We start from the raw sequence: 24,785 nt of genomic DNA on the forward strand, positions 1-24,785 counted from the left end.
TGGCTAAAGAGAGTTAAACTTCTAGCTAGAACAATGAACTCAGTCATATCGTCAGCAACCTCTATGGGAACGTTGATGGAATTTAATTACATGTATAGTTCATCTTCAAAGTACATTCTAAATAAAATTTTAATACCACCTTGAAGCAGATGCCTAGAGTCCATTTTACAGATGGGAAATCTAAAGCACCAAAAATCTAAATCCTTAAAGAAAAATGCATGAGTCAATGTCAGAGATAGATTGAGAGAAGAATTTTAAATATTTGGTCTTGAGTGACTGTCTCCCCAAAGTTGTTTATCCATATCTTGCGCTTGTTACAACTCATTTGAAAGTATTTACTACTAGAGGCTCGGTGCACGAAATTCATGCCCGGGAGGTGGTGGGTCCCTCAGCCCAGCTTGCACCCTCTCCAATCAGGGACCTCTGGTTCCTAACAGCTCACCTGCCTACCTGATCGCCCTAACCTCTCTGCCTGCCTGCCTGATCGCCCCTAACTGCCTCTGCCTTGGTCCCCACCACCATGGCTTTATCCGGAAGGAAGTTGGATATCCAGAAGATGGCCAGTTGACTGGTCTAATTAGTATATTATCCTTTTATTAGTATAGATTCTTGAATTTGAAAGTCTCTCAGGTAAGAAGTCTGTTTGTTGTGACAGCAGGTGACTCAGTTCTGTCAATGTTTTCTCAAGAACTTGTTCCTCAATCTGTGTCCAGTAATCACAGAGTAAGTTGCTCTCTCAGCTGAAATATATGGTGTGTCACTAATTTACCAGAGAGTTTCATTAATGCTTGGCCCTCATTTAGTTTTTAAATGGATTAAACCACCCCAAATCTATTGCACACACAGGGGGAAACCTTGTATGTCGTGTGTATAAAATTAGAATTTAAGAGTCTAATTTTACTGATGATTCTTCAAACATTACTAGAAATGATATGACTCCAAAACTTAGTATGCCAGAGGGATCACACAACCTCATTTTTAATTGAAAAGTCTCTTCTTCTGTTGGGACTGTGGTTCTCAAATTTGGCTGCATTTTGGAATCACCTGGAAACTTTACAAGTACTGATACCTGGATTCCACCCCTGAGATACCGATTTATTTTATCTGGGATGTTGTCTGGGTTTTGTGAGTTTTAGAAGAAGCTTCTAAAGTTCAGCCAAGATGGAAGAGCCTCTTCTGACATGACCTGGGAATGGAACCCAGGAAGGAGGCCAAGCCAGAGGACCGTGGATACAAGGGCTTCTAGATTTCTCTTTAAATCCAGATATTTTAAACTATTTCAATAGTTTTAATATTTTATGGTATTCTTCACCCTGGGGTCATTTCGTAGAAGGCTCTAGTTTTACAGATCTCAGATTTAAGTCAAATTGGGCTAAGGTGAAAAAGATGTCAAGGTGACAACAACTAGGATAAAGTGTTTGAAACACCCCTTAAAATGTAAGTAACAAGCTATACAATTGTGAGATATAATGATTATTAATCAAAATTTTGACATGCTACATGAGCCATACAAGACCAAAGTGGTCATTTGTATGATATGAACTGCCTCCAAAATAATTCTTCGTAATAAACAAAAGTTACTCAAAATGTGTCAATTTTTATTTTGGAGATGTCCTTTCATCACCACCACTTTCGCTCGCAGGAAAATGAATTTAGTTCTTCATGCCTGAAAGTTGTAATGGCGACAGCTTAAAGTAAAATAACCCTGTTGCATCACCCTAGATATTACATTTAACAATTCCAGTCCCTCCAGAACAAAACCATTATGAGAGTTACTCCCATGCATGGTTTTCATTTGTCTTCTATCAAGTTTTTACACTTAGTACTTCCTCGGTTAGCTTGCTTGCTTAATTGTGAATGGTAACTAAGGCAACATACAAAAACAGATCCAAATGAGGAAAGAATTACAGAAAAAGAAATGCTTTTCTAAAAAATCAGCAAGAAAAAAGACGTGAACTCAGCTCTTGGAAAGCAAGGACTAGACACCCTGCCTGCATCAGTGTCTCGCCCTTGGCATCTTGTTGGTTGCTTCCAGAACCTAGTTCTCCCAGAGTCCTCGCCTCCCTTCAGGGACTTGCTTTATAATCACTTGATTACTTAAGCTCTTGGAAACCGAGTTATTTACCCTGCTTTGCTCCAGGCTGTTGGGCTTGCTTTGGGGTAGGTTTTCTGAAGCAAGAGGCTAGTGTCATCATTTAGCACTCCTATTAAAAACCCCCTTAATTCCTCCTGTTTAGTCTGGCTCACTGGGTGTTGCCCATAAAAACAGTTTGGCTTTTGTAATCACAATTAGAGCAGGGTGGTGTGACTAATCAGTCAGTTCATGGCATCTCTGTTATCTTCTATGAAGTGAGTCAGTTTCAGCATTCGCTTGTGCTCATGTGTCACTCCCTACTTTCTGATGTGCAAGTCTATATTTGTCCAGATGCGAGATGTTGGTTTTATTTTTAAGGCTGTTTTCTTTCTGAAAACATGTTCTATACTCCCTCTCAGGAGTGAAACTAACTCCACAGGAATTTGGAAGAATTCCCACAATAGGAGTTCCTATACAGATTCCCAGGGCAGAGAGGCCATTTTGTTCTCTCAGTTTGGGAAATTGTACCAATAATACAACTAGTTCAGGCCAATACACATGTACTGAATATTTACAAAGTGCCAAGTACTTTTCATATAGCATTGTTTTAAAATAAGGTTTATTTTAGAGCAGTTCTAGATTTACAGAAAAATTATAAAGATAGTAGAGTTCCCATATGTCTCATACTCAGTCTCCCCTATTATTAGCATAGGTTACAATCAATGTAATGACACAATAATGTATTGATGTTGATGCATTATTATTAACTAACATCCGTATCATTCATATTTCCTTTGTTTTTACTGAATGTCCTTTTTCTATCCCAAGATCCCATCCTGGATACATTACAATCATCATGTCTTCTAAGGGTCTGCGGGACTGTGACAAGTTCTCAGACTTTCATTTCAATGAACTTGACAGTGTTGAGGAGCACTCATCAGGTATTTTGTAGAAAGTCCCTTAATTCAGTTTTGATTAATGTTTTGGTCATTAGACTGGGGTTAAGTGTTCTTGAGAGGAAGACCACAGAGATAGAACACCATTTTCATCACATCATGTCAAAGGATGTGATATATGTATACACTCAACATGACTTAGCATTGTTGATGCTACCCTTGATCGCATGGCTGAAGCAGTAAGTGTCAGATTTCTCTACTGTCACTTATTTTACAAGTAGAGGCCCAGTGCACGAGATTCGTGCACTGGGGGGGGGGGGTCCCCTCAGCCCAGCCTCTGCCCTCTCGCAGTCTAGGAGCCCTTGGGGGATCCTTAGTGCTGCCGTGGAGGCGGGAGAGGCTCCCACCACTGCTGCTGAGCTCGCCAGCCATGAGCCTGGCTTCTGGCTGAGTGGCACTCCCCCTGTGGGAGCACACTGACCACCAGGGGGCAGCACCTGCATTGAGCGTCTGCCCCCTGGTGGTCAGTGCTCATCATAGCAACTGATAGTTCTGCCATTGGTTCGATTTGCATATAAGCCTTTTATTATACAGGATGACTGCCCTCTCTTCCCCTCCCCATCTTTAGAAGGAAGTCACTATGGACTACTCACACATAAGGAGTAGGGAATTGTGGCTCACCTTCTTGAGGGCAGATATCGACATAGGTTATTTGAAGTTCTTATCTATTCAGTCATTTATATCAGTATAAGTTTAAGGATTTTAAAAACACACTTTGGCTTATACAGTAATCCAATAAATCCTTCTTTGTTTTCTTGCTCAAATTTTCCCAGCTGTGGTCACTGGAAACTCTTTTTGTTGGTTCCTTGTCCCTTTGACATACTCCTTTGTTGTGGATTTTTTTTTTTAGCACTTCCTTAATTTCTGGATTTATAAAATGCTCCAGCCTTATTTTGCATTTTTCCTGCCCAAGGCCTAGAAATCAGCCATTTCTCTAAGAAACCCTGGTTCCTTTTATTGGAGAGTGCTATTAGAAATCAAGATCTGGGTGATAGGTATGTCCCTTGTTATTTGGGGTGGTTTTGCTTCTCAGCTGAAAGAGAAAGGAACTAACCCAGTATTTACATATGTGCATAAACATTTTTATATATAACCATTGGTGTCCATATTAAGCAAAGCATGAGTTCATACAGATGTCTCCAACTCTAATCCATTACCACATGGATCACTGTAGCCCAGGGGTGGGCAAACTTTTTGACTCGAGGGCCACAATGGGTTCTTAAACTGGACCGGAGGGCCGGAACAAAAGCATGGATGGAGTGTTTGTGTGAACTAATATAAATTCAAAGTAAACATCATTACATAAAAGGGTACGGTCTTTTTTTTTTTTTTTAGTTTTATTCATTTCAAACGGGCCAGATCCGACCCATGGGCTGTAGTTTCCCCACGGCTGCTCTAGCCACTTCCCCCTGCTCCAACAGTGAGAAACCTGGCTCCCACCATCCACCATTCATTTATTTGATTGTTCAATACACATGGATAGCAATGTCTGAATTGTTGTTAACCTGTACCCAGTGGGAGGCAATTTATCAACTAGAGTAGTTTTCCAGGGAGTCTGGAAGACAGTATTCTGGATGGCCCTGAGCCTTGCGTCAATCAATAATTCTGTTACCAAGGAAGAAGGGAAGGATCGATTAGAGAAGACAGTGGTCTCCACCATAGAATGCACTGGAGTCGCAGATCAGGGAAGGGAAAAACAGTGATCTGATTTTGAACTTTAGCTGTGAGTTTCTATGAAAATGTCAGTTATTTTCTTCTGCAAATGGCAGCCTTTTGACATAATGCTCATTTCCTTCCTCTGCCACAGCATGAGTTCCATCTTGCTTTAGCCTCCACAGCCATCGGCCATCACCAGCAGAAGTAAGGGGAGAAGCCCCATTAAGTACATTGTAAACTTCGAGGTGAGAGGGCAGGGTAATGAGGTGGTGAGGGATGGATGGGTGGGAGTATCAGCTAGTTATTGGGCAACTGAAAGTAGCAGAGATTGCAAATAGGTGCTGCCTGATCCAAGCTATTAATACAACAAGGAGGAAGGAATGTGGGTGATGGGATGGGCTTGTATAGTGGACCATTAGTGATGCCCTATCCACCACTTTGACAAGTCTGTGCCCTTTATTGATCTACTAGAGGCCTGGTGCATGAATTCATGCACCGATGGGGTCCATAACCCTGGCCTGCTCCCTCTCGCAATCCGGGACCCCTTGGGGCCAAAACCAGCAGTCCGATGTCTACAGAGGGATGTAGAAGTGGGGCCGGGCACCACACAGCTCCTGCTCATCCCAGCCCCGCTGTGCCTGACATCTGCCACTGCTTGGTAGCACGCTGCTATGGAGGCGGGAGAGGCTTGTGCTGTGGGAGAGGCTCATACCGCCGCAGCTGTGCTCACCAGTCATGAGCCTGGTGTGTGGTGACCGTCAGTCAGCTGAGCGGTGCTCCAGCTGTGGGAGCACACTGAGCACCAGGGGGCAGCTCCTGCATTGATTGTCTTCCCCCTGGTGGTCAGTGCACATCATAGCGACCGGTCGTAGATCTTGCGTGAATTTTGGGACACCCTATAGGTTATCAAATCAGTTGTCAATGTGCTATTTTCATCCAACGGAGTTGGCAATTCTAAAAAAAAAAACCCTTTCAGAGCCACTCTTTAAGCTTGACCTGATATCTAGGAAGTGCTGTGCCAATACATGGGAAAGAGCAAGTGACCCCACACAGGAAATCTAAAATTCTTCCTATAAAGTGAGAAGACTCAGAGGTTAAGATTCTTAAAAAAGAAAATAGCAAGGTAGAAGGAAAGAGGGCTTTGCAGATCCATTCATCAGGGTTTGAATCCTAGCTCTGCAACTTAACAGCTTGCAACCCTAAGCAAATTATGTGCTGTTGTTTCTATTAAATATATATTAACATACTAAATTATTGAATACTAGAGGCTCAGTGCACAAAATTCATGCATGGGGTGGGGGTGGGACCTCAGCCCGGCCTGCACACTCTTGCAATCCGGGACCCCTCGGGGGATTGGGCCTAAACCAGCATCCAGACATCCCTCTCACAATCTGGGATGCTGGCTTCTAACCACTGGCTTGCCTGCCTGCCTGATCACCCCTAACCACTCATCTGCCTGCCTGATCACCCCTAATTGCTCGCCTGCCTACCTGATCGCCCCTAACCTCCTCTGCCTTGTACCCCGCCTTGGTGGCTACATCTGGAAAGACATCCGGAATGACATCTGGAAGGTCATTCGGCTGTCCGGTCTAATTAGCATATTATGCTTTTATTATTATACACTAGAGGCCCATTGCAGGAAGATTCCTGCAAGAATAGGGCTTCCTCGGGCCGATCGCACTGCCAATCCCCACTGCCCAGGGCTGCACATGGGGGGCCTGGCTGATGGCAGGGCTTAGGTGGCACACGGGGGCCCTGCCGCCCAGGGCCGCACATGGGGGCCCGGATGGCGGCTCGCGCTGGCCTGCCTTGCCTGCAGTATGCAAATTAGCCACCATCTTTGTTGGCAGCTAATTTGCATATTGCTCTGATTGGCTGATGGGTGTAGCGAAGGTATGGTCAATTAGCATCTTTGTCTTTTATTAGATAGGATAATTTATTAAAGAAATATCACAATGATACAGTTTATTGATGTTTTAAACAATATGTGACAAAACCCATAGAATGTTGTAGCATAATGAGTGAGCCTAATGTGTACAAATTTAGAAACCATTTAGGAGGTTGAGGGATCCCAGAATGTGACAAAACTATGGGAATTACAAATGCATGAAACAGCCTCTCTGGGGAAAGTGTTGACCTAAACTGGAACGGAGTGGAGTCTGTCAGACTGCAGGCAGAAGAAACTGCACAGAGACACTGCTCTAGCAGGAGGTGAGATGTGATACTTCCAGGAAGTGTCCTTAAACAGAGGGTGTGTCCTTCTCACTTTCCTCCTTCCTGCTGGGTAGATAGGACGCTCTGCGTGGGTGGAGCTGCCTGTCCTCTTATGATTGTGAAGCCACTACACCAGTTGAATTTGCATGAAAAGAAAAAGAAACTACTGCCTTAACCACTCTTTTATTAAAAGAATAAAATTCTTTTATTTCAGAAAGAGGAAGAGAGAGATAGAAACATCTATGATGAGAGAGAATCATCAATTGGCTGCCTCCTGCAAGGGGCCTACTAGGAATCAACCCTGCAACCCAGAAATGTGCCCTGACTGGGAATCAAACCTGACATCCTGGTTCATAGGTCACTGTTCAACCACTGAGCAACACTGGCCGGGCTTACCTCACTCTTATTTTGACTTTTCTGTCATGAATGAATCTAATCCCAACTAATACAGAATTTACTTATATATGTTCCTCACTGCCTTTTACCCCTCCACCAATTCTTCAATTATGCGCCCCCCCATGAGGTTACTTAACTTTCTTAAGCACCTAATTCTAGCCGATGAGAGATATGCCCCCCAAAATGTGGGCTTTTGTTCCCAAAAATATTAAGCCTTTCCATGGGATGATAATTATTCAATAGCATAATTTGTATCCTCACAAAGACTTATTTAAATGAGCTAAACAGTATAAATTTAGCTTTTATTTCCTTTATATCTAAATTACACACTTACTGAATTTTGGGAGAAATTCCAGAAAGTATAATCTTTAAAAATGTAAAGCAACCCAAAATAAGAACACTAACATGTTGGTTTGTGAAGTAAATTCCATTGACCTAAAACAATGGAAATGTTAAGAAAGTAGTTATTCATGAGTGGCATGTTAGAAGGCATGTTGCTTTTCTTTTAAGTATTTCCATTAGTAGGCACTGATAGTCTAAGCTAAGATATCTCCCCCCCCCGCCCCCCCCCCCAACCCCACGACTTTTGATGTTACATTGAATTTAGAAACTGCAAGTCCCTTCATGGAATCATAGAACAGAAAAGGAAGATGGCAGTTAATAGCCGCTAGGTGTCCATTTCAAAATGGTTACCTAGCAACAGTTCCAGCCCATAGCTAGCAGGAGTAGTGCTAGGGGCTTACAGTTAAACAGCTTGCTTGAGCTACATACTTGCTCCGCTGACATCTCATCTGCATGGTTCTCAAAATTAGCAGCACCTTTTGGTGTCATGTGGGCTGATGCACAACTAACCATCTGTTTTATCTGTCTTATCTCACCTTCCGAGTGAATGTGCTCGCTGTGTTTATAGAAAACCATGCAGGTTGTGGAAAACACACACACACACACACACACACACACACACACACACACACACAGACCCTAACAATATTTGAAAGCAAAACAAAATCCCTTTCAAAGTTCCTAGGGGCCAGGGATAGCAGCTATGTGAATTTATAAATAGATTTAAAAATGCACAGTCCACTTTCAAGTAAGAAAACGAACAGTTTATTTTAACCTACAGAATAAGTTTGAGAAGTTTAAATAAATATTAAACAAAATAATCTTCACTAAAGTTAAGTATCACGCTAAGAGCACTCTAACTAACCCAGCCTCCCAAGTTTACGTTCAGTTCCTGGAAACTAGGACAACTATCTATAAAAGAAGAAATGCAGGTTGTGGTATTTAATATTTATATCTGGTCATCAAGCTGCTGCACCTGCATTTCCTCTGTGTTAAGTCTCTCTCCTGGTTTAAGCCTATTTTCTATCTGTATTTCACAATTATAAACATATTTCATTTGTATGAATTCTTTATAAAGTCTTTGGAAATTTTTAAAATATTTTTTTATTATTTATTTTAGAGAGAGACAGAGTGGGCTAGAGAGTTAGGAGCACCAATGAGAGAGGAACACTGATCAGCTGCCTCCTACACACCCCCTACTTGGGATCAAGCCCACAACCCGGGCATGTGCCCTGACTGGGAATCAAACCATGACCTTTTGGTTCATGACACTCAACCACTGAACCATACTGGCCAGGCATCTTTGGAGATTTAACCTGTCAAAGGGAAAGTCTCTCAAGAAGGTTTAAATACGCATCACACATGATGTATGTGTTAAGGTATGAGATTTTTGTTAAAAATCAAATTTGTAGGGACTAAGATATTAGCACACCAATGTTCATAGTAGCACAGATATGTGTACACCAATATTCATAATAGCATTGTTCACAATAACTAAAAGGTGAAATAATCCAAGTGTCCATTAACAGGTGAATGGATAAACAAAATGGGACATTTCCATACAATAGAATATTATTCAGCCCTAAAAAGGAATTAAGTTCTGACATATGCTCCACCTGGATGAAGCTTGAGGACATTATGCTAAGTAAAATGAGCCAGACACAAAAGGACAAGTATTGTAGGATTTTTTTTATATGGAGTACTGATAGTAGGCAAATTCATAAAGACAGAAAGTAGAATGGCAATTGCTAGGGGTGGGTGGGGAATGGGTAGTTCTTGTTTCAGTGGCAGAAGATGAAAATTTCTAGAAATGGAGGGTGGTGATGATTGCACAACATGATAAATGTAGTTAATGCCAATCAACTGTATACCCCAAAAGGGTTAAAATTGTAAATTTCAGTTATATATATTTTACAAAAATAAAAAATTAAGTGCATTTATTTAGTCCAGACCAAATATTAACAGTAAACAGGGTTCTAAAGGGAGATAATTACATGGAGATGAAAATGTGTTGTGGGTATTGTTGTAATGTGCACCCATGTACAGAATGAGCCTCATTGTTAAAAGATCAAAGTCCTGCCAGATTTTGCTAGCAATTCTGACATCTGTTAAACCAAAATTTGTAAAAAAAAAAAAAAAAAGAAGAAGAAGAAGAAGAAAGATTGACTCTTTTAAGGGGAGAAAGGGCTGCCAATATGTATTCTAACAAATATATTCATTATATTGGTTTTCGTTGGACTGTTTTCTTCTATGGCCAGACATCTCTTAAATTATGTACCCTAAAGAATTAAAGAAAATATATTTAAAAGTGAGCTAAACTTGAGATTAGACCCCTGATTCTAATTCAGTTCTCATTGCTTCCCCTGAGCAGAACTTCATAACCACACATGGCTTTTATAATTGACTAGAGGTCTGGTGCATGGATTCATGCACTGGTGGGGTCCGTCAGCCTGGCCTGTGCCCTCCTACAATTTGGGACCCCTCAGGGGATGTCGGAGAGCTTGGTTTTGGCCTGATCCCCACAGACCAGGCCAAGGGACCCCACCGGTGCATGAATTCGTGCCCCGGGCCTCTAGTATTCACATAAGATCTTTGGTTAATCTCTTCCCACTCTCCTCCCTTCCCTCTGAGATTTATCAGTCTGTTCCATGTTTCCATGCCTGTGCATTGAGCGTCTGCCCCCTGGTGGTCATTGCACATCTTAGCTATCAGTCAGCCAGTCGCTTAGGCTTTTATATATATAGACGAGAGGCCCGGTGCACGAGATTCGTGCACTGTGGGGGAGGGGGAGGTCCCTCAGCCTGTCCTGTGCCCTCTCACAGTCTGGGGCTCCTAGTGGGCAGTCAGACAGCCTTAGCGCTGTTATGGAGGTAGGGCTCCCACCACTGCTGCTGCACTAGCCAGCTGTGAGCCCTGCTTCTGGTTGAGCTGCTCCCCCTGTGGGAGCACACTAGCCACCACGGGGCAGCTCCTGTGTTGAGCATCTGCCCCCTGGTGGTCAGTGCGTGTCATAGCATCATAGTGACCAGTCATTCTGCTGTTAGGTTGATGTTCATATTAGCCTTTTATTAGATAGGATTCTGCTCTGTGGTGTAATTATAATGCTAGATTCGCTTGTTTTCTCACCTGGCCCCTATACTGAAACACCATGGTAGCTGTTACATAGAGATATTGCCATTTTCATTATAGTGCTGTAGGTTAATCATGATGGACCCCAAAGGAAGACCAAATTAGACCTTTAGGCTCTCCTGAGTCACAAACATAAAATGTGTCATTTTAATAAAGGCAACTCGTTTCACTTAAAAGCATGATTTTTAACTTTTGACATATATTTTCTTTATTTTTTTCTTCTTGCAAAAGTAAAATGTGTCTATTATTTTAAAAAACCAGGAAATATATGTAGGCCTACTAAGGCCTAGGGGCCCACCTCGCCCAATGGCCACACAGAATTCTATCAAAGAAGCCTGGTAGGCTAGCATGTTGCTCTGCACTGAGCTGATTACGTCCCATTTACTGCACCCATTTCCTCCTTGTAACCCCCCAAGCTTCTCTGTGCTGGTCCAGCCTCTCAGAGGCCAATCCTTGTACACCGTGTCACCCAGGTTTCCTATCTTTTGGTTGGAGTCTGCCAATGCAAAGACTAGCAGCCCCACATTTCCAGCATCCCAAAGAAGTAGCTACTGCCCAGCAGAAATACGGTGTCTTATGTGGGGTTCCAACAACAGCAGATCTCGAAACAAGGATTTGAATGCAGGTAGTTTATTTTGGAGGTGATCCCAAGCACAGTGGTAGGGAAATGGGGACGTGAAACAGGGAAGAGAAGAAAACAAACAAAAGAGAGTGTTATCGTGCAAGTCACCCTGTGGGCAACTGGAGCTTAATCTCTTGGTGGCAGATCCTGGAAACAGTGAAGAATCTGCGGCTGGGAGCTGTCTGGGGACTTGGGGTATTTATCTGTCATCAATGGAGGATGGGTTGGGGGTAGTGTACATGAGCATGTGCGGACAGAGGGCTTTAGGGGGACACTGCATATTGGGTCATGAGGACAGAGAAGAGCAGGGAAAGATGGAGTCAAAAAGCTGCATGATGATGCTGAACTGTACCCATTGGTTTCTCCAAAGAAGTTTCTGGGAGAACAGTCTTAGTGTAGTGGCAGGAGTTGAAGCAGGAATCTTCAGAGAAGGAAGTGGAGGTATTGTGTGTGGACAATTCTTTCAAGAAACATGATTCTCACCCGGCCGGCGTGGTTCAGTGGTTGATCATCAACCTATGAGCCAGGAGGTCGAGGTTAAATTCCTGGTAGTTGCAGGCTTGATCCCCAGTGAGGGGTGTTCAGGAAGCAGCCAGTTGATGATTCTCTCTCATCACTGATGTTTTTGTCTCTCCCTCTGCCTTCCTCTATAAAATCAATAAAAATATATTAAAATATAAATAAATAAACTTGATTCTCGAAGGGAAGAAAGTAAAGGGGCTGCAGCTAAAAGCTATGAGCTTAATGTTTTTCAAACTGGGATCTTTGAAAGTATTTGCAGTCCATAAAACGTGAGAATTTTAACCCAAGCGCGCGCGCGCGCGCACACACACACACACACACCATATCCACTGACTGCCCACTTATAACTAAATACTGTCTTGGGATTTGAGTTTCTCCGGTTATATTTGTGTTTACAATCAACTTACAGCCAGGCAGTCATCCTTTAAAAATGGCCTCTGAGCAGAAATTGCTCATGCTCTCCCGGAGAAGGGATGATCTCCATGAGAGCGAACGCCGCTTCTTTGTTGACAAAGAGAATTGGGATCCTGTTTTATGCTCCGCTGTTCCTTTGAATTAGATTGAACATTCCCAGTGGAGAAGGCTCATGGAACTCAAAGAGAACAAAGGGAAACAGAGGGAACAGACGATGGGGATGGGAGATTGGTCCTATTAAACCACTGTGTGGCTCAGTGGTTGAACATCGACCTATGAACCAGGAGGTCATGGTTCCATTCCTGGTCAGGGCACATGCCCGGATTGTGGGCTTGATCCTCAGTGTGGGGTGTGCAGGAGGCAGCTGATCAATGATTCTCTCCCATCATTGATGTTTCTATCTCTCTCTCTCCCTTCATCTCTGAAATCATCTCTGAATTTAATAAAAATATATTTAAAAGCAAACAACAACAACAAAACACTGGAGCACAGGCTAAAAGCTCTATTACATCGCTACTAACTCACTCTGCTACTCCAGGGCACCTCTCCTAAAAGCAGCTCTGGAAACTTCCTACCACAAACTACTCAAGGACTTGCTTTGCAAAGGGGAATCACTTTAGTGGGTATATACATGGGTATATAAGCAAGATTCAGGGGGGCTGGGCTCCTTGTGGCCATAGCAGTGTTGGAAATGGGGACACAGTAGCCAGATGTAAAAGCTATTTGTTTGGCCACCCCAGACAGTCTTCCTATCGGTGTGGGAAGGCAGACCACACATAGGACCTGTGTGTACCTGGGAAAACAAAGAAAACCTGTGTTATAGGTTATCTCACGATTTGATGTCAATTAAGGAAGCTGAAAACATAGCTGCAATGATTAAGATATATAGCCATAAAGATATCCAGTGTTTAAAGGAGCTTTACAGAAAACAAAACAAAAAACAAACACATACACACATACCCTAGAGAAAAACACTTTTTTTGTTGTTTTAAAGAAAAACACTTTATCTTAACAGAGCAACTTTTGCAACTTGTTATGGTCTTTCCAGTTTTGATCTTTGTACCTGTGGTTTTTAAATCGTTGTGGTCAATGAGTTGAATATTTCATGAGTGACCCCAGAAAACCACTTCTTCTCCACGAGTTGGTTTTCTTATCAGCAAATGGCGAGAACGACTTCTGTTTCATAGAGTTGCTGTGAAGAGCCAATGAGATAATGTGATGCAGAAACAACTTATAAACTCTAAAGTGTCTAATTACGAGGTATAATACTCACATGGATTGCTTCTTAGATGCTTTTCTATGTTCCATTTTTGATGGTTACAGATTCTAACTGAATTGCTATCCTAGTTTATTTAACCACGGTCTAATTGTTGCTCATTCTTTTCCCTTTTGCTATCCTAAAGCTGATTGCAATCATCTCTGTGTGATTAGCATATTTCCCCTTGGGAAATGTTTTTTATAGGATGAATTCCTGGGACTGAGTCCAAATAGTAGCTGAGACAGACATTCTTCTGTAGATGATGTACATCTTCTCAGTACAACCCCTGCCCCCTAAAAAGTAAAAACTTTAACTATGATGCATCACAGTCCAGATGGATTAAAAAACTAACCTAATCCTGGTGGTGGTAGCAAGTCAGCGTATAAAAAACTATATGATCAGAATTTTCAAAAGGCAAATAGGTTAACTTTTCTCTGATTCCAGAACATGTCTCCTAATGGCTAAAAATCCTCTTTTTTGAGTGTGGCCAAGAGAATGTGAAATACCAAGACCCTGACTTAGTAGCTGTCTTTTCCAGTGTGAGTATCATCTACTAGTATTGACAAGAGACATGGATTATAGGGGATACATTTCTTCCCATCTGAGGCTCCAGACATCTTTACTTCAATTGCTTTAGATTCAGAGCAAAGTGGTTTGGGTAAAGAATGGTTTGCTCTACAGCTTTTAGGTTAAATTCAGGAAAGTGAATTTTGTGCTGCATGTATAAAAATACAAAGATATATTTCTCATAATTTGGCTCCAGTTTCCTGGAAATATTATCTTAGTATTTATAAGGCATATGCAGATTCTTAGACTCTTGAACTGTAGATGCCTTTCACATCTATTATGGAGGCTTAAATGCTCATATTGGCAAGAGTTCTCTCTGCCCAAAAGATTCCTTATTGGATTGAAATTTTTCCTTCTTCTGGGCCATTTCTTTAGGGATGGCTACAGGAATCAAGAAGAAATATCTGACCAAACTAAATGGTTCTGTAGGAACTTTCCCTATACTATGTTTCAGGGGAATTTTACTTAGATTCTTAATCAAGGAACCAGTGTGATTATTAATGATTTGCTCTACTTCACTCATTTTATTTCTCTGTGTACTTCTTTTTCAAATGGCTTGAGGGGGAGTTAAGAGGAGGTAACAATGGAAAAGCACTGGCTAAGAGATTTGACTTAATGGTTTTAGCTTTGCCACTAACTGGCTGTATGACCAGATCCATGTTATTTAACCTGTTTAGGTATTTAAAAAATTCTTTAAATTAATATTAACGTACAATATTATATGAATTTCAAGTGTATAGCATAGTGATTTGACATTTATATACCTACAATATGATCATCATAGTAAGTCTATTCACCATTTGTCACCATATAAAGTTATTATAATGTATTGACTACATCCCCGTGACTTATTTATTTTATAACTGGAAGTTTGTACCTCTTATTCCTCTTCACCTTTTCCACTCATCCCCCCAGCCGCGTCCCCTCTGGCAACCATCAGTTTGTTCTCTGTACCTATGAGGCTGTTTCTGTTTTGTTTGTTCTCTTTATATATGAAGTTTCTGTTTTGCCTGTTTGTTTGTTTTGTTTTTTTGACCCAACATATAAGTGAAATCATGGTATTTGTTATTCTCTGCCTGAATTATTTCACTAGCATAATACCTTCTAGGTCCATCTATGTTGTTGAAAATGGCAAGATTTGATTGTGGGTTTTTTTATTACTTACTAATGGTCCACTGCATTTTTATACATGCCAGATCTGAAGAAAAAGATCTTGAATATAAGATCTGTCCCAGATCAAACACTGTGATTCAAATGGAGCAAAGGCCCTTCCCCGTGACAGTAACCCTCTGAGGGCCAAATAACTTAAAAAAGTCTTTCCCAATTGTTGGGTTGCAGTGTGTGTGTGTATGTGTGTGTGTGTGTGTGTGTGTGTGTGTGTGTGTGTATGTGTGTATGGAGAGAGTCCAACTCTCTAATATCAGCAGTTTAAAACAGGTTGAAACAACACTGTGCTCTCCTGTGTTTGGGCAAACAGGAATCAGGCCACCCTGACCTCATGGTCCCACGGAGACTGGCTGCCAGGAAGCCTGCAAGGCCGTCCAACACCCGAGGCGGGGGGGTGGGGGTGGGGGTTGGCAGAGTCCAGGGTTTGGCAGAGCCCAGAGGAAGCTGGAAGGAGCTGTGTGCAGATTTAAAGCCTGAAAGAGGGGGACATGGTGCTTGGCAAGGGCGAGGCAGGTATGAAGAGCTGAATTAACACCTGCTTATTGTCATTATTAGCACTTTCAGCGATAGCCAGTAGCCTTGTCTGGGGAGGGGGAAAATGACCTTTAACTTACCCAAACTTCACTTTGGGTACATCAATAACTTTAAAAAACAAACTATAATACTTCTTTTATAATTTTTTAATTCTTTTAAAAAATTCGTCTTTTTTGTTGAAAGTATTACAGATGTCCTCTTTCCCCCCCATTGACAACCATCCACCCCCATCCACCCCCTCCCAGGCCTTCACCACACTATTGTCTGTGTCCATGGACTATGCATATATGCAAATAAGTTCACTGGCTAAACCAAAGAACTTATATACTTGTATGCATAGCCCATGGACACAGGCAATGGAGGGGGGGAGGGGGAGGGCTCGGAGGAGGGGGGCTAAGGGGAGGGGAAAATGGGAGACATATGTTATACTATCAACAATTTTATATATATGTATATATATACATATATATGTATGTATATATATATTTAAAATAAAAATCCTATATAATAAAAGGCTAATATGCAAATAGACCAAACAGTGGAACAACTGAACAACCCAACAACTGGTCGCTATGATGTGTGCTGATCACCAGGGGGCGTGTATGGAACATGGCGGGTGTCGGCCACAGTGGGATGATGGAGCAGGTGAGTAGGGGCGCCAGACCAAGGCAGGGTGCTGGTCGCTGCCATCAGGGCAAGCCTCTGGTGGTTACTGAAAATTGTTTGCTGCCATGCGCAGTGGTCCTGCCCAGCACTTGCACCTGCTGCTGACGCTGGCCCCGCTCGCACCCTCTGCCAGCGCTGGAACCGCCGCTCACATCCACTGCTGGTGCCCTGCACCGGCCCCAATCTCTCAGTGCCGTCAGTGGGTGTGAGCGGCAGCTGCTGGCCCCAATCGCCCCTCAGGGCTTCTCCACCTCCCCCTGCTCCTGAGGGGAGATCAGGGCCAGCAGCTGCCGCTCACACCCGCTGACGGCACCAGCCCTGCTGGCACCCGCTGCTGGTGCCAGCCCCAATCGCTCCACGCCTTCAGCAGGTGAGAGTGGGGCTGGAGCCTTGAGTGCATGGGAGTGGTGGTGGCAGGAGCGGGAGCTGCTCGCAGACAGGGGACTGGGGCCAAGGTGGGAGGGGCCTGGAGGGGGCAGGGAGGATGGGCCGAGACCCGCCCCTGTGCCTACCGCAGCCTCACAGCCCACAGTTCCTTTCAAGGTGCACGAATTCGTGCACTGGGCCCCTAGTTAAAAATAAAAGGCACATCTGAAATGCAAAAAAAATAATCTCTCCTACCCACCACCCACTCCCGCCATCCCTCTGAAATTCATCAGTCTGTGAAGGCACTAGTATTTCTTTTTTTTTTTAAACAATTACTTTATATATATATATTTGATTGATTTTTTACAGAGAGGAAGGGAGAGAGAGGGATAGAGAGTTAGAAACATCGATGAGAGAGAAACATCGATCAGCTGCATCCTGCATGCCCCCTACTGGGGATGTGCCTGCAATCAAGGTACATGCCCTTGACCAGAATGGAACCTGGGACCCTTCAGTCCGCAGGCCGACGCTCTATCCACTGAGCCAAACCGGTTAGGGCAGCACTAATATTTCTTTCAGGTTCAGATTCTGGCAGCGTTTATTTCTATCTTCCTTTGGTATTTTTCTGCATCACCGTTGACTCTGAGGTCCCCATGGAGGGTCAGCAGCTACATAGTTCAGTTGTGCGAGCTGAGTGAGAGCAGGTCCCTGTCTCCTGGGCCGGCCTCTCCATCCGGCAGCCACCTTCCCACTCGGCCCTGGCAGGCCCAGGCCTCTGGCTCATGCAGTCTGCACACCTCTGCCACTACCTCCTGTAGCCACACTCTCATTGCCCCTGAAACCTCTCTGGCCGCCTCCTGGTCCCGCTCTGTGTTTCTGCTTCTTCCCACTGGCCCTGAGCTCCAGGGAAAATGATCCTGCTGTGGGCTTCCAAGTGCCCTTCCCTGGCTCTGCCTGGTAGGTTCCCGTAACTCTAGGAAACTGCTCGCTGGCCTAGTAAACTCGTACACCTTCCATCCTTCAGGAATCCGCTCAGGTGTCTCCCAGGAATTCTACGGCCTCCTCCTCGGAGCTGCCTCGGCGCCAGGACAACTATACACACACAGGGCACTGTAGGTTTCTTAGGGCACCTCACTTTGATTTTTGCACTTCTAGCACAGAATCTGTCAAATAAGTGCTGAATACATATTTAGACCCACCTTCTAATACTCTCATCTTCAATTCCTGTTTAGAACAAGGTGGGGGGATTTAAATGGAAGAAAAAAAACAAACCTGACATGAGGGGCCTCATATTAAACCCTGTTTGTATTTCACTGCCCTGTATGGAAACTCATCTTTAAAGATGAAAAGTGGGACCAGGTGACCTACAGCCCCTTTTAGTTTTACTAGCAAAGATCTTTCCTAAGAGGAAAATCCCTCAGCATCCCCTAAGCCTCCCACTGTGACTTTCTTGTACATTTTCTACCAGCCACGAACCCGTTTAGGTTAACATGTTACTCTTTTAATATGTTTATTATTTGCTAGAAAGGCCTTCTTTATCAGTTGGTGGGAGTGGCATTAAGTAGAAATCCTCTTACGGAGATTATGAGAAGTTGTGGCAGTTCATGAGAAAAGCAGGACAGATGGGTGCTGGGGACAGTGAGTACTGGACAAGCGGACTTTGGATGGAGGACTCTTTTCTGGCATACAGGTCACAGCTCTGATGCTCATTAGTGCTCCTCAGCTGCAATCCACTCTTGGCCCCAATTCCTGGCCCATGAAAAGCCAAAATCCATAAAGAGCCTAGGGATCACATCCCGGCTCTGTCACCTACTGGCTCTATGATTTTGGGTCAGTTATAGATCCTCTACTTTCTTTTCTTTTCATATATATATTAGAGGTCTGGTGCATGAAATTTGTGCACTGGGGTGGGGGTGGGGGTCCTTCAGCCTGGCCTGCACCCTCTCCAATCCGGGATCCCTCTCGCAATCCAGGACTGCTGGCTCCTAACCACTCACCCGCCTGCCTGCCTAATCACCCCTAACTGCTCTCCCCTGCCTGTCTGATCGCCCCTAACTGCCTCTGCCTCAGCCTCCGCCACCGTGGCTTTGTCCAGAAGGACACCTGGAAGATGTCTGGTCTATCTGGTCTAATTAGCATATTACCCTCTTATTAGTATAGATATGTAATTGATTTCTTCAGAGAGGAAGGGAGAGGGAGAGAGAGAAACATCAATAATGAGGGGAAAAAAATCATTGATCAGCTGTCTCCTGCATTCCCCACACTGGGGATCAAGCCCACAACCTGGGCATGTGCCCTGACTGGGACTTGAACCATGACCTCCTGGTTCATAGGTCAACGCTCAACCACTGAGCCACGCCAGCCAGGTGATCCTCTATTTTCTCACCTGTAAAATTGTGGTAATAACAGTAAATGCCTCACAGGTTGTTGAGAAGATTAAAAGAGATGATGGGCTAAGGTCCTGTCACATACCAAATACACATAAATGGCAACTGTCGCATTTTTGCATGGCTTTGGGGCTCCCTAGACTTTCCAGGACTAAATTTGGGTCAGTGGGTTATTGGGTCTTGCCGTGAACTGGAGATGGGGTGGGGTGCAGTTTGGTCATAAGACAGGAGGCCTGGGGAATAGTTGCTGTGGAACCCTGAGGTTTGATCTGCTGAGGGATGAGGTATTCCAGGAGCTCCAGCACCATCACAAATGCACATCCTGCCTAAGGGGTGATGGTTGATTAGATTCTGGTGTCTACTTCCTCTTTCAGCTCTGAACCCAGAGAAGGCCACCACTTTATAGACTTGGAAGGCACACAGAAACGTTTATTTCAGATATTCAAACATTCATCTATAAGTTATCCGTCTCACCTTTGGAAGTACCCATAAAGATTCTTTCTTAAAGTGGGGGGAATTCAGAGCAGCTACAGCTGAGCCCGCTGTCACACGTGTTGAGTCAAGATCTCTGAGATGGGGATGGAGAATCCATAGTAAACCAAGTCCCGCAGGTGATCCTGATGCACCACACTCTTGTTCTGCAAGTGCGGTCCCAGGGCCAGCATCAGCTTCACTTAGAGGCTTATAAGAACTGCAGAATCTCGGGCCCCAGCCCACACCCACTGACTCTGCATTTTTAAACCATCGTCTAAAATACACGTAACACAAAGTTTACCATCTTAGCTGCTGTTAAGTGTACAGTGTAGTAATGCTTAAGTGCATTCACATTGTTGTGTAACCAATCTCCAGAACTCTTTTCATCTTGTGAACGGGAAACTCTATACCATCTCTCTAAACCAGTGGTTCTCAACCTTGGCTGCACATTAGAATCGCCTGGGAATCTTTTTAAAATCCTGATTTCTGGGCCTCATCCTCCAGAAATTCTGTTTCTTTGTTACTAATCTTGTGGCCCCACCCCATAACAAAGAAACAGAATTTCTGGAGGATGAGGCCCAGAAATCAGGATTTTAAAAAGATTCCCAGGCGATTCTAATGTGCAGCCAAGGTTGAGAACCACTGCGCTAAACAATCCCTCTCCTCCTGGCCTCTGGCAACCACCCAGAACCTGCATTTTCACAAGATCTCCAGGTGGTTCCTATGCCCAGTAAAGGTTGAAGAGCACTGCCGTAAGGGTGAGAACCACAGATGATAAAATCAGCAGCCACAGTGAGCAACCAGGCCATGTCCTTGGACAAGGCAGTGGAGACCAGACAGCAGAGCAATGACACCTTCTTTAGACAATGCTGATGCCTGCTGCAGCGTGAGACCCACTGCCCTAGGGCCAGTGCTGTGCAGCCTGCCTACAAGTCAGAATCAGCTGGAAACTTTAAAGTATCCCGGGACCCATCCCAAACCAACTCCAGTCTCTAGAGTTAAAAGATCTCCCAGCAATTCTAAGGTAGCAATTCTTGTATGTGTGTGTGTTAATCTTCACCCAAGGATATTTTTTTCCATTGATTCTTACAGAGAATGGAAGGGAGGGAGGAGGAGAAAGAGAGAGAAAGAGAGAAACATTGATGTGAGAGAGACACTTTGATTGGTTGCCTCCCGCATGTGCCCTGACCAGGGCTAGGGAGCAAACCTGCAATCCAGGTCCCTGCCCTTGACTGAGAATCAAACCCATGACCCTTCAGTGCCCAGGCTGACACTCTAATGGTTAGAGTCTAAACACTTAGCAAACCTGGCAAGGGCAAACAATTCTGATAAGTTGGTAGGATGACATGGATTCTGCAACCAAGTGTGGGCATCAGAGAATATTGGTCCCAGGGAGTACTTGTTACTACAGTCTGGATTTCCTAACCCCTTCTTTTCCAAACCTTTTCTTTCTTTCGTTTCGCTCAGGTGACTGCCTCATTGCTAGAACTTATGGTCTAGCAATGATTTGAGAAATATATATATATATATATATATATATATATATATATATATATTAATCTCACACTGACTTGTGAATTGTCTCCTATCATTATACCAAGAGCTGTTGTAGAGAGAATATACAAAAAATTGAAAGATTTATTTAACCTATTTCCCAGCCCAAATGGAAATGTCTTTTGGGACAGGGACCTAACCCTCTGCTTCTTTCTGTGTTCCAGCCTGAATTCTGCAGTCAGACTCACAAAGCTGATTAAGCACTTTTAAGATCACAACAGGGACAATCATTCAGATGGTTGGTGATGCTCCCGGAACATTCTGCGTCCCTCCAAGCAACCTCTGTTCAAATGCAGTGCATCCATGCATGGCTGACACCATGGACCTATTTACATTGTGACCGTGTACTATACTGATGGAATCATATTTTTATGTGCTTTACCTTTTAACAGAATTCAAAGTATTATGAAAAGAGATATTATGCTGAGGCTGACCAGCAGATCCTGAGCAACGGATGAATGGATTACTCCAACACAACATTTGCTGTGAAAGAGAGGGCTAAGGGATCGCCTGGCTAAAGGAACCAGACAGCCTCGATTGCCTGCCTCATTAGGCTTTTATTGTAATAACAGTTTGAGATAAAGTTTATCTTTTAGATACAATCAGTAGAGTAAGTAATATTGGGAGGATATATGTGTCTGCAATGTCCTTTAAGCAAGGACACCTAAAGATTACGCATAAGGATTCCAGTAAACACCCGGGGGTCTGCAGGTGCACAGACTTGTTTGGAAAGGTCCAGGAATAGTTAGGACACCGCATTTAGCACTCTATTAAGTCGGAATTCTGGTAAACAGAGCAGGTGGCCTTCTGCACACTTCCCTTTTCTCAGAATGTCCTCCTTACAAATTTTCCAACCAAGTCTCATGTGCTCCAACAATATTACGTCTTTAAATTGTCATGCTATTGTTTGTGTTAAGACAGTGGCAGAGAATAGAAATTTCCTCCCCCAGTCTAATCTCCCCAGTTTCTTTAAGTAACAGATCCCCAGTTTTTGGTTGGTGCATTGCCGTCCAGTTAACAGAGGACATTCCCTAGTTTCATGTGCAGATGACTTGGTCAGATGACTAGGTGCTTGCCATAGAGATGTGAGTGAGAGCATCATGTGGTAGGTCTGCAGTAGTGTCCTTATGAAGAAAGTGTTCTGTGCTAATTCTGCCTCTGGGCCTGAAACATGGCCGAGATGGCTGGAGCACCAGTTGTCTTGTTAGATGATGAGTACAGGGGCTATTAGAGATCATAGAGTTGACAGCCAGAAGGAGATTGAGCCCTTAATGAATTTTGGGCTCCTTGCCACACCAACCCCCAAATTGCCTATTTATAAAACCCGTTTGCAAGAGAAAGTGGCCAACAGTTATATGCAGCTGACCCAATTTGGACTGGTACAAGGTATAGTTACATTATGCCCCTTTCACATTCAATTCATATGAATGAGGCTTAATCACAGATAATTAATACACCGATTACATGATGATAAAATAGTGTAAAATCTACTAATTGTACTGAACTGCTGGCTGAATGTAGCATTTTTATTTATAGTACAAAATAAAAAATGTTAAGATGCTTCAGAGAGTGTAGCTGATCCCAAAGCCAATTTTAGACAGCAATAAATAGCTCTAGCCACCAAAGATGTCCCCTTACTGAAAAAAAAGCACCATAGTCTAGTTAAAATAGAAACACTGCCATTGGTTTTGTCGATTTACTAGCTACTTTTGTTTTAAGTTTTAGGTAGATTTTAAACACAATTATTGTGCTGAAGAAATTTCTTCCTCAGAAAGAACGGAAGTCTCTGTTCTAGAAACACATACATGAAAATGTTTTAAACAACCAGAGTGGGAGAGAGACAGAGACTAAGGTAAAGGCAGTACAATGGAAGATCATGATACTGGTCAGTAGGCAAACTGGGAAAAGCAGAACTTGGAGGGGAATGATGAAAGTGGGTGTCCTATGTGCTGGCTGGGACATAGGGTAGTGATAATACCCACTGCAGTCATTCGCCGCTTAACGACATTTCGGTCAACAACAGGCCGCGTATACAAGGGTGGTCCCACATAATTATAATGAAGCTGGAAATTCCTACTGTCTAGTGACATCATAACATCCTGGCTCGGTGTTTGTGTTTGTGGTGATGCTGGTGTAAACAAACCTAACGCCCCACCAGTGGAATAAATGTACAGCACATACAATTACAGTAGTCGGCTATGCCATCCACGCTTATGTAAGTGCACTTCATGATGTCTGTACACGATGTAATAGCCTAATGATGCATTTCTTGGAATGGCTCATTACTAAATGTGAATAATGGATTTCTGTTTACAAAGCCCATGAATTAACTCACTCAGAGATAGGAACACTGGGAGGGTTGTGAGAGCTTATGGGTGAGGGAAGGGAAGACCATAAAGGAAGCAGGAGGCAGTTCTTCTGGGTGACGGAAAAGTATAAAGCCTTCACATTCCAGCCACCCAAGATAACCAAGGCTGGTCGTAATGTTTGGTCGCGTTTATAAATAGCAGGGAATGATTCAGGTTTTGCATCTCACTCTTATGCTGTTTTGGAGAACCTCTTTAAGGAGAATACAAAATTAAGTTCAGGGTCTTGAAAGAGACCTACGCAAGTGAGTTCCTAACACTTTGTTAGTGCCACAGTAAATCCAGCTCTGGTCATTCTTTATACCTTAAAAACAAACAAAACCGGCACCATAGTATACATACTCTTCTGTAAACTCTTCCCCTCAACTACATATCTTGGGTACACTCCTCGGTCAACACATGATTTAGCTCATCTTTTAAAATAATTCCGTGATTGTCCCTCATTGATGATATTTAAGTTTTATTGCCACACTTTGATCTTCTCATGGGCGGGAGGCGGGGGGGTGGTGGTTGGGGGCGGGGGGTGCTTTACATAACAACTCAGCCTGGAATATGGTGAGTCCTAAATAAACATTTGTTAAATTGGTATGCTGTTCTGAGCTGTACAGTCTCCAGGTCTGCCCGTGTAAAAGATGGTGATCTGTACTCTGAAGCTGCCTTTGGCTGGAGTGGTGAGAGAGAGAACAAAACAGCACTCTTTTGTCCTGGAAGCCTGTCCTTCCTCAGTATCTCCTTCCCCCTCCCACTTTTTTAGGCTGTCAACACCCAGCCTGGATCTTCGTGAGAGGAGGGAAACCTCACTGAACAGGTTTGGCCAGAACACAAGATGATGTTTCAGGAATATGCTCTAGATTTCAATGCACTTAAAAACAAACAAACAAAAAACCCCACAACTTTTTATTTGTTGATGAGAGAGAGAGAGAGAGAGAGAGAGAGAGAGAGAGAGAGAGAGAGAGAGAGAGAGATGTTGATTTGATTTGTGCAATTCCACTTATTTATGCATTCATTGGTTGCTTCTTATATGTGCCCTGATTGGGGATTGGGGATCAAACCCACAACCTTGGTATATCAGGTCAATACTCTAACCAACTGAGCTACACAGCCAGGGCTATTTCAATGCA

At 43.4% G+C, this 24,785-nt stretch overlaps 1 long non-coding RNA gene across 5 annotated transcripts in view; it reads left to right on the plus strand.

Annotated features, from left to right (window-relative positions):
• LOC118651317 overlaps nucleotides 1–24,136 on the plus strand; it is a 39,834-nt gene extending 15,698 nt beyond the window's left edge. For all 5 annotated transcript variants that reach the window (XR_004966181.1, XR_004966179.1, XR_004966182.1 and 2 more), the window contains 3 exons: nucleotides 2,903–3,015; nucleotides 4,838–4,931; nucleotides 21,463–24,136. This is a non-coding gene — a long non-coding RNA (uncharacterized LOC118651317). The remainder of the gene's footprint in view (nucleotides 1–2,902; nucleotides 3,016–4,837; nucleotides 4,932–21,462) is intronic.
• The last annotated feature ends 649 nt before the right edge of the window (nucleotides 24,137–24,785 follow it).

Source organism: Myotis myotis, unplaced genomic scaffold, assembly GCF_014108235.1.
Source record: "Myotis myotis isolate mMyoMyo1 unplaced genomic scaffold, mMyoMyo1.p scaffold_m19_p_3, whole genome shotgun sequence".
NCBI classification, from domain to species: domain Eukaryota; kingdom Metazoa; phylum Chordata; class Mammalia; order Chiroptera; family Vespertilionidae; genus Myotis; species Myotis myotis.